This window comes from Schistocerca gregaria, chromosome 2 (assembly GCF_023897955.1).
Source record: "Schistocerca gregaria isolate iqSchGreg1 chromosome 2, iqSchGreg1.2, whole genome shotgun sequence".
NCBI lineage: Eukaryota > Metazoa > Arthropoda > Insecta > Orthoptera > Acrididae > Schistocerca > Schistocerca gregaria.
The window spans coordinates 132,446,681-132,460,843 of NC_064921.1; positions in this window are offsets into that span (position 1 = coordinate 132,446,681).

The window sequence follows — 14,163 nt, forward strand, 5'->3', positions numbered from 1 at the left end:
CTGATTTTCAAACTGAGTGGCAATAACATCGTCTGCAGCAGTTCTCCTGTAATCAACTTCCTTCAGCATCGACAGAATGAAAGTTCCTGGATCAAATCATAGCCTCTTTACAGTTCGTAATCAGCCAAGATTATTGAAGGGCAGTAATTATATTTCACTGGAACGAGGCACGCAGTAGATTCTAATAATGGACTTTTACACAACTCTTGTAAACCTTACACCTTTTCAACCACTTGTAAACAATGACCATAATCAGAAAATACTAAATCAGTGGCTGTAATTTTATTCCACAGCCGTTTTGATGTACTACACAAACATTCTCTGCATCTGAAGAAAGAACTGAAATAAAACGCTGCAGGAGTAAATAGAACGATGACGTACCGAACAAGAAAGTGGAGTGGCCCCTTGAAAGCCTTTGGCAGTTATTAATTTTATCACACATAGCAAGGGAAATGGAACGTAATATTCAGGAATTGAAATGTCAGTACCCTGCATTAAGTGAACAGCCAATGAAAAAGTGTTGCCATTTTGCTAGCTTTCATGTACGTGCCCCCTTAATAAATTCACTTCCATCAGTCGGTAGCCGCAGCCGCTGCAAACGGCGCATTGAAACAACACACAGACTTTCATACATTGCCAGAGTCCTTGGACACACGTACCTGTATGTGACGAGACGTGTTACAGAACTATTGTTCCCTGCTAAGCAGTAGGAGTTACTCGCATGTAGAAACTCTGCGCTTTTCTCTGTCCGGCACGAAAACTTCTGTTATGATCTCTGGCTACTGCTGATAACCACTCAGTGTATCCCATTACTGGCTTTAAACATCAATAGTAACACGCAAGGTTTCCTTATCGGGAAAATAAATCGAGCTTCTCTTCCAGTGCAATCATTTCAATGCTGTCTCAAGGGCTCACACCTCGCTAGGAAGTCATCCACATCATAATTCCTCTCTTCTGCTGAATTTCGTCTGCGTCTACAAATATGGTTATATACAGAAGAGAAATTTGAGGTGCTAAATGTGTCGTCTACATTTACGCTTCCTCCTTCTGGTGGCCTCAGTTTCCATAACGTTTTCGTGGATACTTTTCCTGACTCGGTATTGTAAACTTACGGCTGAGAAAATTGCCTTTTCGTGACCTCCTCCTTGTTCTCAGTAATACTTTCTCATTTGAAAACAGTCTCCGTCGCACGGTTCTTTGCAGTTATTTTATTCTTTTATTGTACTTACTGTGCACGAAATACCTACAGATTTTGGTGGCCTCTTATCAGGCCAAACACATACTTATTTTCTTAACATGAACTACCTGTTCCGCTGTTTCATTTGATCTCATTTCTAGCAATTCTAGTTCAACAGGTGTATCCCTCACATCTTGTTTTGACGTGACCAACTTCTTTTTGCAGTTACTGTTGCTTCTACACTGACTAATTCCGTTCTCTCTATCGTTCTTTTGACTTCTTCCCCTCCCCGCTTCTTGAAAAGTTTTTCTGGCTTTTCGAAATGTTCATCTGCCTTTGTCAAATTTATGTCAGCGTCGTTGTAGCGCTCATCTTCCCTTGTGATGTATCCGTCTAACCTTTCGTTCCTTCTCATGCTCATCTAACTTTTTCTGTTGCTTCTGCGCCTTTTTGTATGCCTTGTCAATTTTTGCTAGAAATACTGACCGCATGTTATTGAGTACCATTGAAGATGAACTTGGAGTGCGATCGACAAAACCTTCTTTCACATTTTCGGAGTTGGTGAGTGAGGAATCTTTAGTTGCTCCGACCATGTCATGTTCTCTTCACAAAATATGGTAGTACTATCCATAACCTACCAGACATACCAGAAAATTCAATCAAAAGAACGTTGAATGCATATTCAATAATTGTACATACTGAAGTCCTACACTATCAGATGACCAATACAATAAATGCTCTCTAGTTACCAAATTTCGAACTAACGCGTCAGGGTACAAAATGAAATCCCTAACTACATATCCCTATAAGTCTCTTCATCCCTGCATATTTACTGATACCTTCATCAACTTGAATCATTTTATTGTAGCGAGCCACCTACATCCTCTGTGATCATTGCCATATTGACAATGCCTCAGGATACATCCTTTCAACTGGTCCCACCTTTCATTCGAGTTATGAACACATTTCTTTGCTTCACGATTGCGTTAGCTGTCCCATCTATCTATCTAGTCTTTGGCATTATTCTGTAACACCTCAATTCAAAAATTCCTGTTATCTTCTTGTCTGAAGTGTTTATAGTCACGTTTCACTTGTGTGCAATATTACTCTCCCGACAAAAAAAACTTCAGAAATGATTTCCAAACACGAAAATATAGATTGGATGTTATCAAACTTCTCTTGTTGAGTAACTCGTTTCTATTTGTTGACACTGCAAAGTATATCCTCTCTACTTCGAATAAAAGTCGATTATTTTCACACCATAATAGCAAATCTCATGCTTTTTAGTGTTACATTGTCTAATGTATTTCAGTATCACCTGATTAAAGTCGGCTTCACTCTGTACCTGTTTTCGTGATTTTAATTTTCATCTTATAAGTTCATTTCAAGGCACTTTCACATCCGCTTAGTCGGTCTTCTTTACACAGCTACTATGTCATTGCAGAAACTTAGAAAAATTATTTCTAATCCCATGACATTAATCTCGTTGCCTAATTACCCCCTGGTTTCCGTTACTACTTTTTCTATGAGTAAGAAGTAGTCAAATGAAAACGAGATAAATCGGGAGAAAAGTAAGCAAGCTGTTCGTTATTTCAAAATTAGTCGCCAAAACTGTTAACATATTAATCCTTTTGTGAGACAACCCGGACAGTACTTCAATAGAAAATGTCTGCTGCCTAAGGAACCTTGATTGTACCCAGGGAAATTGAATGCCAGGAATGTCTTTCTTCAGATCTTCAAAATTATAGAAGAAGAACGGGGAGAGATCGGGACCATAAGGAGGGTGTACTACGGTTTCCCAGAGAAATTTATGCAGTATAATCGAAACAACAGACACTCCAACTCCAGGATAGTCATGATGACTGCAAGAGCCTGCTGGCCATTGACTTTCTGGTACATAGCGCCACATTTCACGCATAGCACAACACGGACGTTTTGCAAAACCTGAAGCGCATCGTCAAGTCCAAATTCTCACGATTGTTGACAGAGTGCATCATTGTGTTGCAGGATAATGCCCTCCCACGCTGTTTCGACTACGCTGCAGAGGTTCCGCTGGGAATCCGTTACACATCCTCCAAACAGTCCTAATCTCTCTTCACGGGATTTCCATTTTCTTGGAGCCCTGGACAAAGACATCCGTGATCTTCGACTGGCTTCGGACGAAGAGGTGCACCCTTGGCTGTAGCGATGGTTCTGTAGATAACAGCCAACTTTTCTCCATGAAGACACGACCAGCTCGTCTCACTTTTGGATGAATGTATTAACAGCAATGGCGATTGCTTTCGGAATAACAAAGAGTTTCCTTCCTTTTTTCCGCATGTCCCGTTTTAATTTGGCCGTCCTTTATAAATTTCCTTTATACAGTTGCTACTGCTCTTTCACATTCTTGGAAGCTTACAGTTACAAAAGGTTTCTGTGCAGGTAGTAATGTTTTTCTATCTGTATTCCATTTCTGATAGGTTCAGAATTTCAAACACTGTACTTAATACCAAACAAGTTATTACGTTCTAGGTTTTGTGATTCTTTTGTTAGGGAAGATAATTGCTGCACAGTGCTATTTATTTTTCATATATTGCTGCTGAGCACTGCACAGTTGAGACTCTCTTGCAATTAGTCCCAACATTTCAGAGTTTCTGGACAGAGCATCAGAGAGATGGTAAAAAGCATTCCTGGAGTGGAGAAACAATGGGAACCGTCCGGATGGAATCCCAAATCGATTTTACCATGAGTACTCTACAACATAGGCGCGACATAACTCAGCCTTCGATAAGAGTTCGACACGGTGACCCACTGCAGACTGTTAACGAAGGTAGGAGCATACGAAATAGATTCCTAGACATGTGAGTGGCTCGACAAATAGAATCTAGTACGTTGTCCTCGACGACGAGTGTTCATTAGAGGCAAAGGTATTGTCAGTAGACCCCAGTGAAGTGTGATAGGACCGCTGCTATTTTCTATATACATAAATGATCCGGCCGACAGGTTAAGCAGCAATCTGCGGTTGTTAGCTTCTGATACTGTGATGTACAGGAATGTGCCGTCAGTGAGTGACTGTATTACGATGTACGATAACTCAGACAAAATGTTTGGTTGGTGCTAGCTCTAAATGTAGAAAAATGTAAGTAAAAACTTAGAGGACTAACATTTGAAGCTGATTACAGAAAGATTCAACTGCACCCAACGTAAATTTCTCATAAGAGCCATATATATAAGACGAGAGGAATTACGGCTTAAGTACGAACTTAACATTATATACCAACGTCTGCAGAACGATACCCGATTTTGAAAATCGTATCCATGTAGCTGTTAGTGAAGTTGCAACTTAAAGGGATGCCATTTTCGCTCCTCCAAGATCCTTTAGTACCGAAGGCATCGACAATATCCCCAGTTGCGCTGCAGCTTATTGTTTTCCTAATTACGATGATAAGTAGGTATTACTAGGCGAGAATACGACGGTTGTTCGGAAAGTAAGGAACAGTCGGTCACGAAATGGAAACCACAGAGAAAATGAAAACTGCTTTCTTTGCACATTTAGCTACACCTTCCAGGTACTTCTCTACATGGTCACAGCTCCGGCCTCGACATTTGTCGGAGCGTTATACCAAATTTCCAACACCATCGTCATAGGAAGCAGCCACCTGTGCTTTCCTATAATTCTCTACGCTGGTCTATAGCTCTTAGCTTGCACCCAAATGTTGTCTTCGTATCCAGCGTTTCATGTGAACAGAGATAATACTCAGGACAAGCCAGTTAGGGTCGTCTTATGGTGATCGAACACTTGCAATCGAAAATTCTGCAGGAGCGTCTTCACTACCCCTGCCGAGTGCGGCTGAAAACTGCCATTAAGAAGGAAGTCCGTGTCAGTTGTGTTAGGTGGGCTGCATTCATTAAGGCGAAGCCTCTCAGAGGGTCCTCCTACTGAGCCGAAGACATTGTTCTAGGCACCTTTACTCGCTCACTGTGCGCTCACAACTGAAAAGAGCATCTTTATGCGGTCGACAGGCATACTAGAGACACTGAGCAAAACGTTTGTGTAAAACCTCGTCGGATTTTCACAGTGGTTTCCATTTCGCGACCGATCGTTCCTCACTTTCGGAGTAGCCCTCATATCAGTAATATTGATAATAACCATATTATTATTATTATTATTATTACAGTAGGTGCAAATAATATTGCAATCTAAATGTAATAGCAGGATAATAATTTTGTTTGTACCACATTGTACGTACGATTTATTTTCATTTAAGCTATGATTACCATGCGTGGAATGTGCTCCAAAATACTCAATAACGTTTCGGGCAACATCACGTGCGTTGCGGATTGGTCATTCCACAACACGTTGTACCTGGAAATCTCCCTCGGTTCTTAAAAGCATCTTTGCATTGCAGACGGCCACGCGACCTCATCCGAGCGGAATCAGGAGGAAGAGGCACGCAGATGGGGCCACAGCTTGAAGATTTTTGCCTGTTATCGATATCAATACTTGCAAATTATTGATCCCGGGAGTTAAAAGACTTTCGAGAACGTTTCAATTTTAAGTTCAGTGGCTAAAATAAAAATCCCATGGAAATATTGACTTATCGGCATAAAATCATGGCTAGGGCCCTGAAATACGCATCTGACTTTAGTTAATCATGTACCACCGCTCTGGACCTTATTAAGCTCCAGGTAATATACAGTTGAAAAATTGAGAGTAAATAATGGGTCCAGCTTCATGCTGCACTGGAAATGAAATTAGAATATTTGTGATTTAGCTCCGTAAATAAAGGAAAAGACGGATATTTGATACGAAAATCCATACGTATTACAAAAATATGTGTATGTATGTATGTATTTTCTACACCTCTTCGGAAACTACTGGGTCGATTTTAACAAAACTTGCTACATATTATTTACTGTCTTTAAGGAACCGTTGTGGTTATAAAAACCACATACCACTCAAAGGGGTAGAAGTGGGGTGAAAAGATGCTTAGCTTACGATGCTCGTATACGGGAATGATATCCACCTAATATAGAAGAATAAAAGCACTTAGTGACATGCAGAAAACATCTTGCTAATAACCCTCCCACCCCCCACTATATGTTCAAGGAAACAAGATTATCGCTTAGCCTACTGTATTTTCGCTGTTCACATAGTAAAACTGCAGCATTAGTTAATACTTCTTTACTACTAGCTCTATTCGCAACACATTTCACACACAGTATCCACGTAAATCACTGAAAGCGCCAGCGAAATTATCAAAATTATATCATTGTACAACATATAGCTCAGGGGTTATCATGTCATAAACACTGAAAACGAAACTGCAGAGGGGAATTCACTAGCGATCTAGGTGAAATATACAAACATGAGTGAAGTATGTTAAATATATGTGAAAAATGTTAGGAAAGTGCGTAATTGGTAAAAGTTGTGGGTAAAAAGCTCCACCCAAACCAATGGCCGATTTCAACCAAACTTGGTACTTGGTATACATACTACTTACACTACTTACTGTGTGGAAATATATACTGCAGGGAAAGAACAAACAACCTTCTATTAGCGTGCGGGTGATAATGTGAAAAGAGAAGGGGGGAGATATATTGACAGAGAATGGGAAGGAGATGATAGCTACAGACAAATTCGAGTAGCAGATGGACAGAAAGACGTGGGGGGGGGGAGAAGTGGGCAGATAAAGATAAGAGTAGGAGAACAACAGACACAGGGAGAGAAGCAAAAGGACATATAATGGAAAGAGAAGGGAGAAGGGTATGAACAGGGAGAGGAGATAGGAGGAAGACAGAGAGAGGAAGAGGAGGAGAAAGATATGTTGAAGGACAGAGAGAGGAAACAGGAGGAGATGGACAGAGGAATAAATGGACAGAGAAGGGGAAAGAGGAGGAGGTGTATGGAGGGGGGTGGTGGAGGAGATAGGAAGAAGGGAAAGAGAACGAAGAAGGGAGGGGAAATAGAATGATAAGAGCAGGAGATGGAGTGGAAGAGGCTGAAATGAGGATGGAAAGAAAAATTAATGAGTAACAGGTTGACAGAGAGGGGGGCAAAGGAGGACATACACAGGAAGAGGGTGGAGGACAAGGAGAGGAGGAGGGTTAGGAGGAGGAGGAGGAGGAGGAGGAGAAATAGATAGAAAGAGAGAGTGATGGAAGAGATTGATGGGCAAAGAAGCGAGGAAGAGATGGACAAAGAAATGGGAATAAATGATGGACCTAGGGAGATGAGCAAGAGGCAGAGGTGGGAGAAGATGAAGTTTAGGATGAGATGGACCGAAGGGGAAGAAGCAGACGGATTGAGAAAGGGGGAGAAGTAGATGGACAGAGAGAGGAGATAGGAGCAGATGGAGAGAGAATGGGGGCAGGAGGAGGAGATGGACAGTGATAAGAGGAAGAAGAACATAGAGAAACAAATGACTGAAATAAATACATATCTGAGAAACACCAGGTATTTAGCAAGCAGAATATACTCTGTAAATAATAGTACAGTCACTGCACCTCATACAATTACAGAAGCCCATATTTTAAAAAGCCATATTCTACATGTGGTACATATCCCCTAAGTAAAAAACTGATGCAGTGGTAAGACGAACGAACACAAATCTCCACTTCTCTTCTTTCTTTTCTTGAAAACAGCTCGTTGTGCATGTGTGCATGCTGTCTTTCTTATGTGATTATCCTGCGTCTACACTGTTCTCACCCCAGTAATACGGCTCTGCATTTCCACAACTCTAAGCTTAATGACGGCTCCGAACTTCTCTGACGACGGTAAGTAAAACTTTTTTCCACAGATCACTAATAAAAAGGCTTTTTGCCAACTTGCTTCCCTTCTCCTATAATTTGAAAGTAATATTTTCCTTCGGTTATGATCGAAATTAAAATTTTACCAAAGAGTAAAAAATAAATAAAACAAAGGAACCAGAAAACATCTCATCATCATCAGTTACCATTAGTTTCACTTTAAATCTATCCCTTCTGGAACAAACCAAAATTACAGGATTTCTATGTCAAATGTCGTTAGCAATACCATCGTCAGTATAAGAAAAAATGTGACCCTGATTCTTTCCTCAGCAAAGTTCATTCTAAATGTAGTTATAAAGCCCATAATTCATCTCTGTTGTAGTATCATATTATATCAAATTATTTTCCAAATTTCTGTACTTCTCCAAATTTCTTGGAAACATATTGAAACTTTATTTGTATCTTTCAATGTAAAAGTTTTTGGTCTGAAGAATTATCTTGTATATTTCACATTACATGAGTGACAAATTCAATATTGCTCAAATATTTTGGGAAATGTAATTTAGGTAATATTTTATGCAACTTTACTGTTTAATAAACAAAAAACTATTACTATGTTCTAAAGTCATGACTAACGTTTTCGTAATTAATCAAATATTTTATAAAATTTGTATTTATTTCGTTCATGGCATTTAAGTACATTTCAGTATTGGATCACGATTTTCTACATTACATATATCCACAAACAGACATAAAGTCCTTGTATATATTCAATGAGTTTTTGGGATGCCATGAGGAATTCTTCAAAGTCCCCACTGAACGCTCTGTCACTGCATTCTTCTCTGATGTTTTGGATGGTCGGCTTAGGCGCGCCGCAATCACATGCTGGCGAAGAGAGCAGTCCCCATGTGAAGAGTGAGTCAGCACATCTTCCATGGCCAGTTCTTAGTCCGTTCAGAGTTGACCAGATCTTGCGGGGGTGATGAAACCCAGGAACTACCTCAGTAATGCAGGGCATCAGGTGCCAAGTTGTTGGGGCATTTTGGAGCCATTCTCTTCTCCAGCCCAGTGAGGCTGTCGACATCAAGAGGAGGAGGCTTTAAACGAAGTCTCTTTATACTCTGATCTGGTATATTGATGAGTATTGGTGGTTCAGGGTTTTCTTCTATCTTGTAGTATTCCCTGACCAAAGCTGCTTCTCGTCGTATTTTTGGGGATGATATATGACTCATGACGGGTAGTCATATGTAAGGTGTAGACCTAACGGTTCCTGAAATAATTCGCATATTGTCGTTACTTTCTACATCGATTTTGTTCACATGACTGCTGTTTAGCCATACTGGTGCACTGCACTCAGCCGCAGAGTATACCAGGCTCAGCGCAGACGTCCTCAGAGTTATTACCGTTGATCCCCAGGTGATTCCGCAGAGTTTATGGATGAGGTGGTTTCTTGTTCTCACCGTGGCATCTGCTTTTCTAAGGTGTGATTTAAATGACAAGTTTCTGTCTAACGTGACCCCTAGGGGTCTTGGCTCCTTGTTTTGGGTGAGGCGTGTGTCATCATGTTATACTTCCAGCGCTCTGTAAGCTTCTCTGTTATTGAGGTGGAAGCATGTTACTTCTGTCTTTGTGACGTTAGGCCTAAGCCTCCATTTACGGAAGTATGCTGCCAGGGCAGACAAGACAAACTGTTTGTGATATGTCAGCAACGCATACGCTGAAAAGCAGTGGGGCTAATACCAAGCCTAGAGGTAAGCCATTTTGAAGGAATTTCTGGCTACTGACTTTCCCACGACGACCTGTCATCGTCTGTTACCAAACATGTTACCAATAAGGTTTGTCATTTTTTTAAAGGGAATTATTTTCATTGGTTTATAGAGTAGGCTTTGTCTCCACACGGTATCATAGGCTGCTGACAAGTAAATGAAGGCCATAGAGGCTTTTAATTCCTTTTGGAATCCAGGTTCAATATGTGTTTTAAGGGCCAGGACTTGGTCTGTACAGCTTCGGTTGGGACGAAAGCCAGCTTGTTCTACTGGGATGGCCGTAAGTATTGTCTGACCGATCGTGATAAATAGTACTCGTTCAGACGTTTGTATACCGTGCTAAGCAGTGCTGGGGGCCAGTAGTTTTGTGGAAGATTTTCCGGTTTACCTGGCTTTGGGAGGCCATTTGTCTTGGCACGTTTAAGTTCTTGGGGCATGTTTCCTGTCTGCAGTACTGATGTGAAGAACTTTGCTAACTTTACTATTTTTCGTTCAAAAAATCGATTTCTTAAAGTTGTATTTTTGGATCCACAAAAGTGTTTAGAATACACACCTGAAGCCGTTTTTCCGAAAACGGAACAGAAATGTTTGTTACTCACGGTTGAACAAAAAATGTACCTGCCCGAATTCGGCCTTTTTCACGCATCGTTTTTTTTTTTCTTGCGGAGGACCAGTTATTGTAATTGTGCTTAGGAGGAAACACACAAAATTCAAATGAAAGTTTGAACGCGTGTGTTTGGAAGCTTGCCCCCAAGCATTTTCATTCTGGTGCGAAGACTGTGGAGATTGCGACTTTCCTGGCAGGGAGCAGTTTCAGCGAAGGGTATTCAGCAAATCTGAAGAACATGACAACGACGGCCGTGACCCTGGGAGTCAGTTCGACGCAGTTCGCCAAGCATTCGGACGACCACAAGATACAAGCGTCCGAAAACTGCTTGTCACCGGCCATACGAACGGCTCTGCAGCAGCGCAGGATGGTCGAGATCGAGTAGAACGCCCTATATCAGGAAGAGGAAGGACTAGTTTATGGACCCGGAATAGCAAACTGAACGTACGTTGCATAATATTTCATTTATATGTAGTCAAATCTTGAAACGCGTGTATCTCGAAATGACGTTGTTTTTATCGCGCGGTAAGGTAACTGCAAATATACTGAACCGATTGGCATCATTCTTTGTTTCTCACGAAGCTAACTAAATTGTCTAGGAGTTGTACCACTTTTATTCCGATCCATCAAATATAAATATTTCTACTTGGCCGACGAAGTCGAACAGTCGATAAAAAATCTTTTTTTTTTCAAATGGCAGCCATGTTTTTCCCTATGGGCCAAATAACGTAAGTGACGTACAACTCCTAAAGAATCTGATATACTTCGCTAACGTCAACTCAATTTTGGTATCAGACGATCCGGCTGACCTGTGACACACCGCATGTGGAAGTCTACATCTAAATTTTGTTTTGTTCCGACGGCACTTCTGCCTTTGCTCTTCGACGTTTCCAGTCGAAAAAATTCCAGTTAGTATATAAAATATCAATAAATATTTTGACAAAATTTGACATTGATATCTATACCACATCCCGAAAAAAAATTCTTAAAACATGCTTTTTTCGGGCCAAAGATAGTAAACCTCACCTTAAATAGAAGGGTACATTTTCTATAAGATATTAGAATTCATGTTTTAATACATGGAACTTGATATATCCAAGAGGATCATTTGGCAGTCGGTATATGCATTAACTTTTTTCTCCGCTTCTGTGGCACGTCTTTCGTGTGAAGCCATGTTGACTACTAGTTGACTGTGATTGTTTACAAAATATGAAAATGTACTTCAAATGGCTCGGAGCACTATGGGACTTAACATCTATAGTCATCAGTCCCCTAGAACTTAGAACTACTTAAACCTAACTAACCTAAGGATATCACACAACACCCAGCCATCACGAGGTAGAGAAAATCCCTGACCCCGCCGGGATTCGAACCCGGGAACCCGGACGTGGGAAGCGAGAACGCTACCGCACGACCACCAGATGCGGGCTATGAAAACGTTTTCAAATACCTGTATCAATCACAATCTTTGTTAACAACAAAATTATTTATTGAGTGACATGTTTCGAGGTGGTACATCATCATCAGGCCATACTGGCATTACGAGACTTCTACGACCATCCTGTGGAGAGTGAGGAATAACCTAGTGAAAGGCGTCACTTTGTTCCTTGGGCTTTCGTTCAGAGGAGTATTTTATAAAACCATCACTCATTTTGTTTGCATTATTATTCAGCGGACGTTTTAGTAAATGGTGTCTCTCTCCTTGAACTTTAAAAATATACTACATTAATTATTTGTGATACTAGAATAGTAAATTAGTTGAATACGAAATTGCGAGAGATGTTACTCGCCTGATTTTCGAAAGAGGATCATTTTATTCCTTTTTACAAAGAATTTTTCCAAAATATGTTGAGCGTATAACCAAAAACGCTGGGAAGTATTGCCTAATATGAATGTCTACCGCGTATGTCGTTTGAATGATGCAGCTGGAAGCGACCTGTTGCGCGAGTGTAAAGAACGATATACGAACAACCTGTTGGAGACCGATGTTTGTGATGATAGCAGCAGGTCGCGAATTTAACCGACTTTGAACGTCGGTTGATGGTCTGTGCAACGCTGCTGAGTCGCAGCATTTATGGGGTTACAGAAAACTCGTTTGCGAGATCAACATTGCCTACTCTGATACTTCTCTCTGGCACAACCTTCCAGTACGCATAAAGATAGGACGGCCGCAAATGTTTGACTAAAGGGTGTCACGTCACCCCCGCGTAGCCATATTGTGCGAACCGCACAATAACCCTGGGTTCGGTATGGGGCGGCGATGGGGAGAGTAAGCTAAAAAAATGTATGTGAATTCCTAAGGGACGAAACTGCATAGGTCAACGGTCCATAGATTTACACACTGCTAAAACTAACTGATACTAACGTATGCTAAGAACAACACAGACTTTCATGTCCGAAAGAGGACTCGAACCTCCGGCGGGGGGACCGCGCAGTCCGCGACAGGACGCCTCCACCCCCGCGGCCACACCGCGCGGCGATGAGTGAACTGCTGTAGCTTGTTGTGAAGGGTTATGTGCCACCGAGGGCTCTGGCTGGGACGAAGCCTCTCCGTCGTTTATAGGTCCCCAGTCCAATACATACATACGTATCTTACTGGAGGGCATGTGTGCTCGCATGGTACCACTCTATTTGTCGACTTCGGAACCAACGTCTTCCTGTATGAATAACCTTCCCATTATCCACATACAGCTTTCCGTGGAGTGCACGGTTCGTTGGACGTCGGCGTGAGATTTGGCCTGCGTGAGTGTCGGCATGTGCGGTGGATAAGTAAGAACAATCCAATGAAGTTTTGCGAGTTCCTCTAGGATGTGCAGATTTGTGTCAGACCTTGCGTTGTCATGAAGAAGTTCCTTTCGGTGTTTGTGGCAAGGAACAACCTGAAGTCGTTTCTTCAGTTTTCCTGAAACTAGCGCAGTACACTTCAGACTTGATCGCTGCACCATGAGGGAGGAGGCCAATCAGAATAACCGCTTCAGAAATATACGGGTCCGTCGGCGTGGCTTTACCTTTGGGTGCGGCTTTGAATTTGTTCTTCGGAGAACAGGTGGTGTGGTGACACTCCACGGATAGCCGTTTTGTTCCCGTTTCAAAGTGATGAACCCATGTTTCATCACCTGGGGCGATGTTCGACAGCAAATTATCACGATCAGCTGCGCAACGCACAAGGAATTCCGCACAGATGGTCTTTTGTAGTTCTTCACGATCTTCTGTTAAGCGGCGAGGAACCAAGCGGGCACACGTGATAGTACCGTAACTGGAGGACGAGTGAATCAGCACTACCAGCAGAGACGTCCAGTTGAGTAGCGACGTGTTGTTTTGTGAACCGTCGATCTCCTCCAGTGGAAGTGCCCAGACTTTCCAACATGGCAGGAGTCGAGGCTGTGTGTAGCCGGCCGGAACGCGATCTTGTTGCGATGATGACAGACGCCTCGCACTACGACTCACCGTGCTTCTGTTCACTGCCAGGTCTCCGTGGAAATTCTGCCAGCGCCTATGAATATTTGCACTGCTCTGGTTTTCTGCCTCCGTTACAGACGCCATTTTGAAGGCTGCACCGAGCGAGGTGGCGCCCTGGTTAGCACACTGGACTCGCATATGGGAGGGCGACGGTTCAATCCCGCGTCCGCCAATCGTAATTTAGGTTCGCCGTGATTTATCTAAATTGCTTCCTTTGAAAGGGCATGACCGACTTCCTTCCCTAATCCGATGATACCGATGACATCGTTGTTTGCTCTCTTCCACCAAACCAACCCAGCCAAACCCTTCTTCAAACTAAATGAATTAGAGACTACGTATAGCTCCGCCTGAAGTAGCTTAATGAACTGTAAAGACTGAAGTGGGAATATTCCACGATGTCTTGCAACAAATGCCAGGATTTTTCA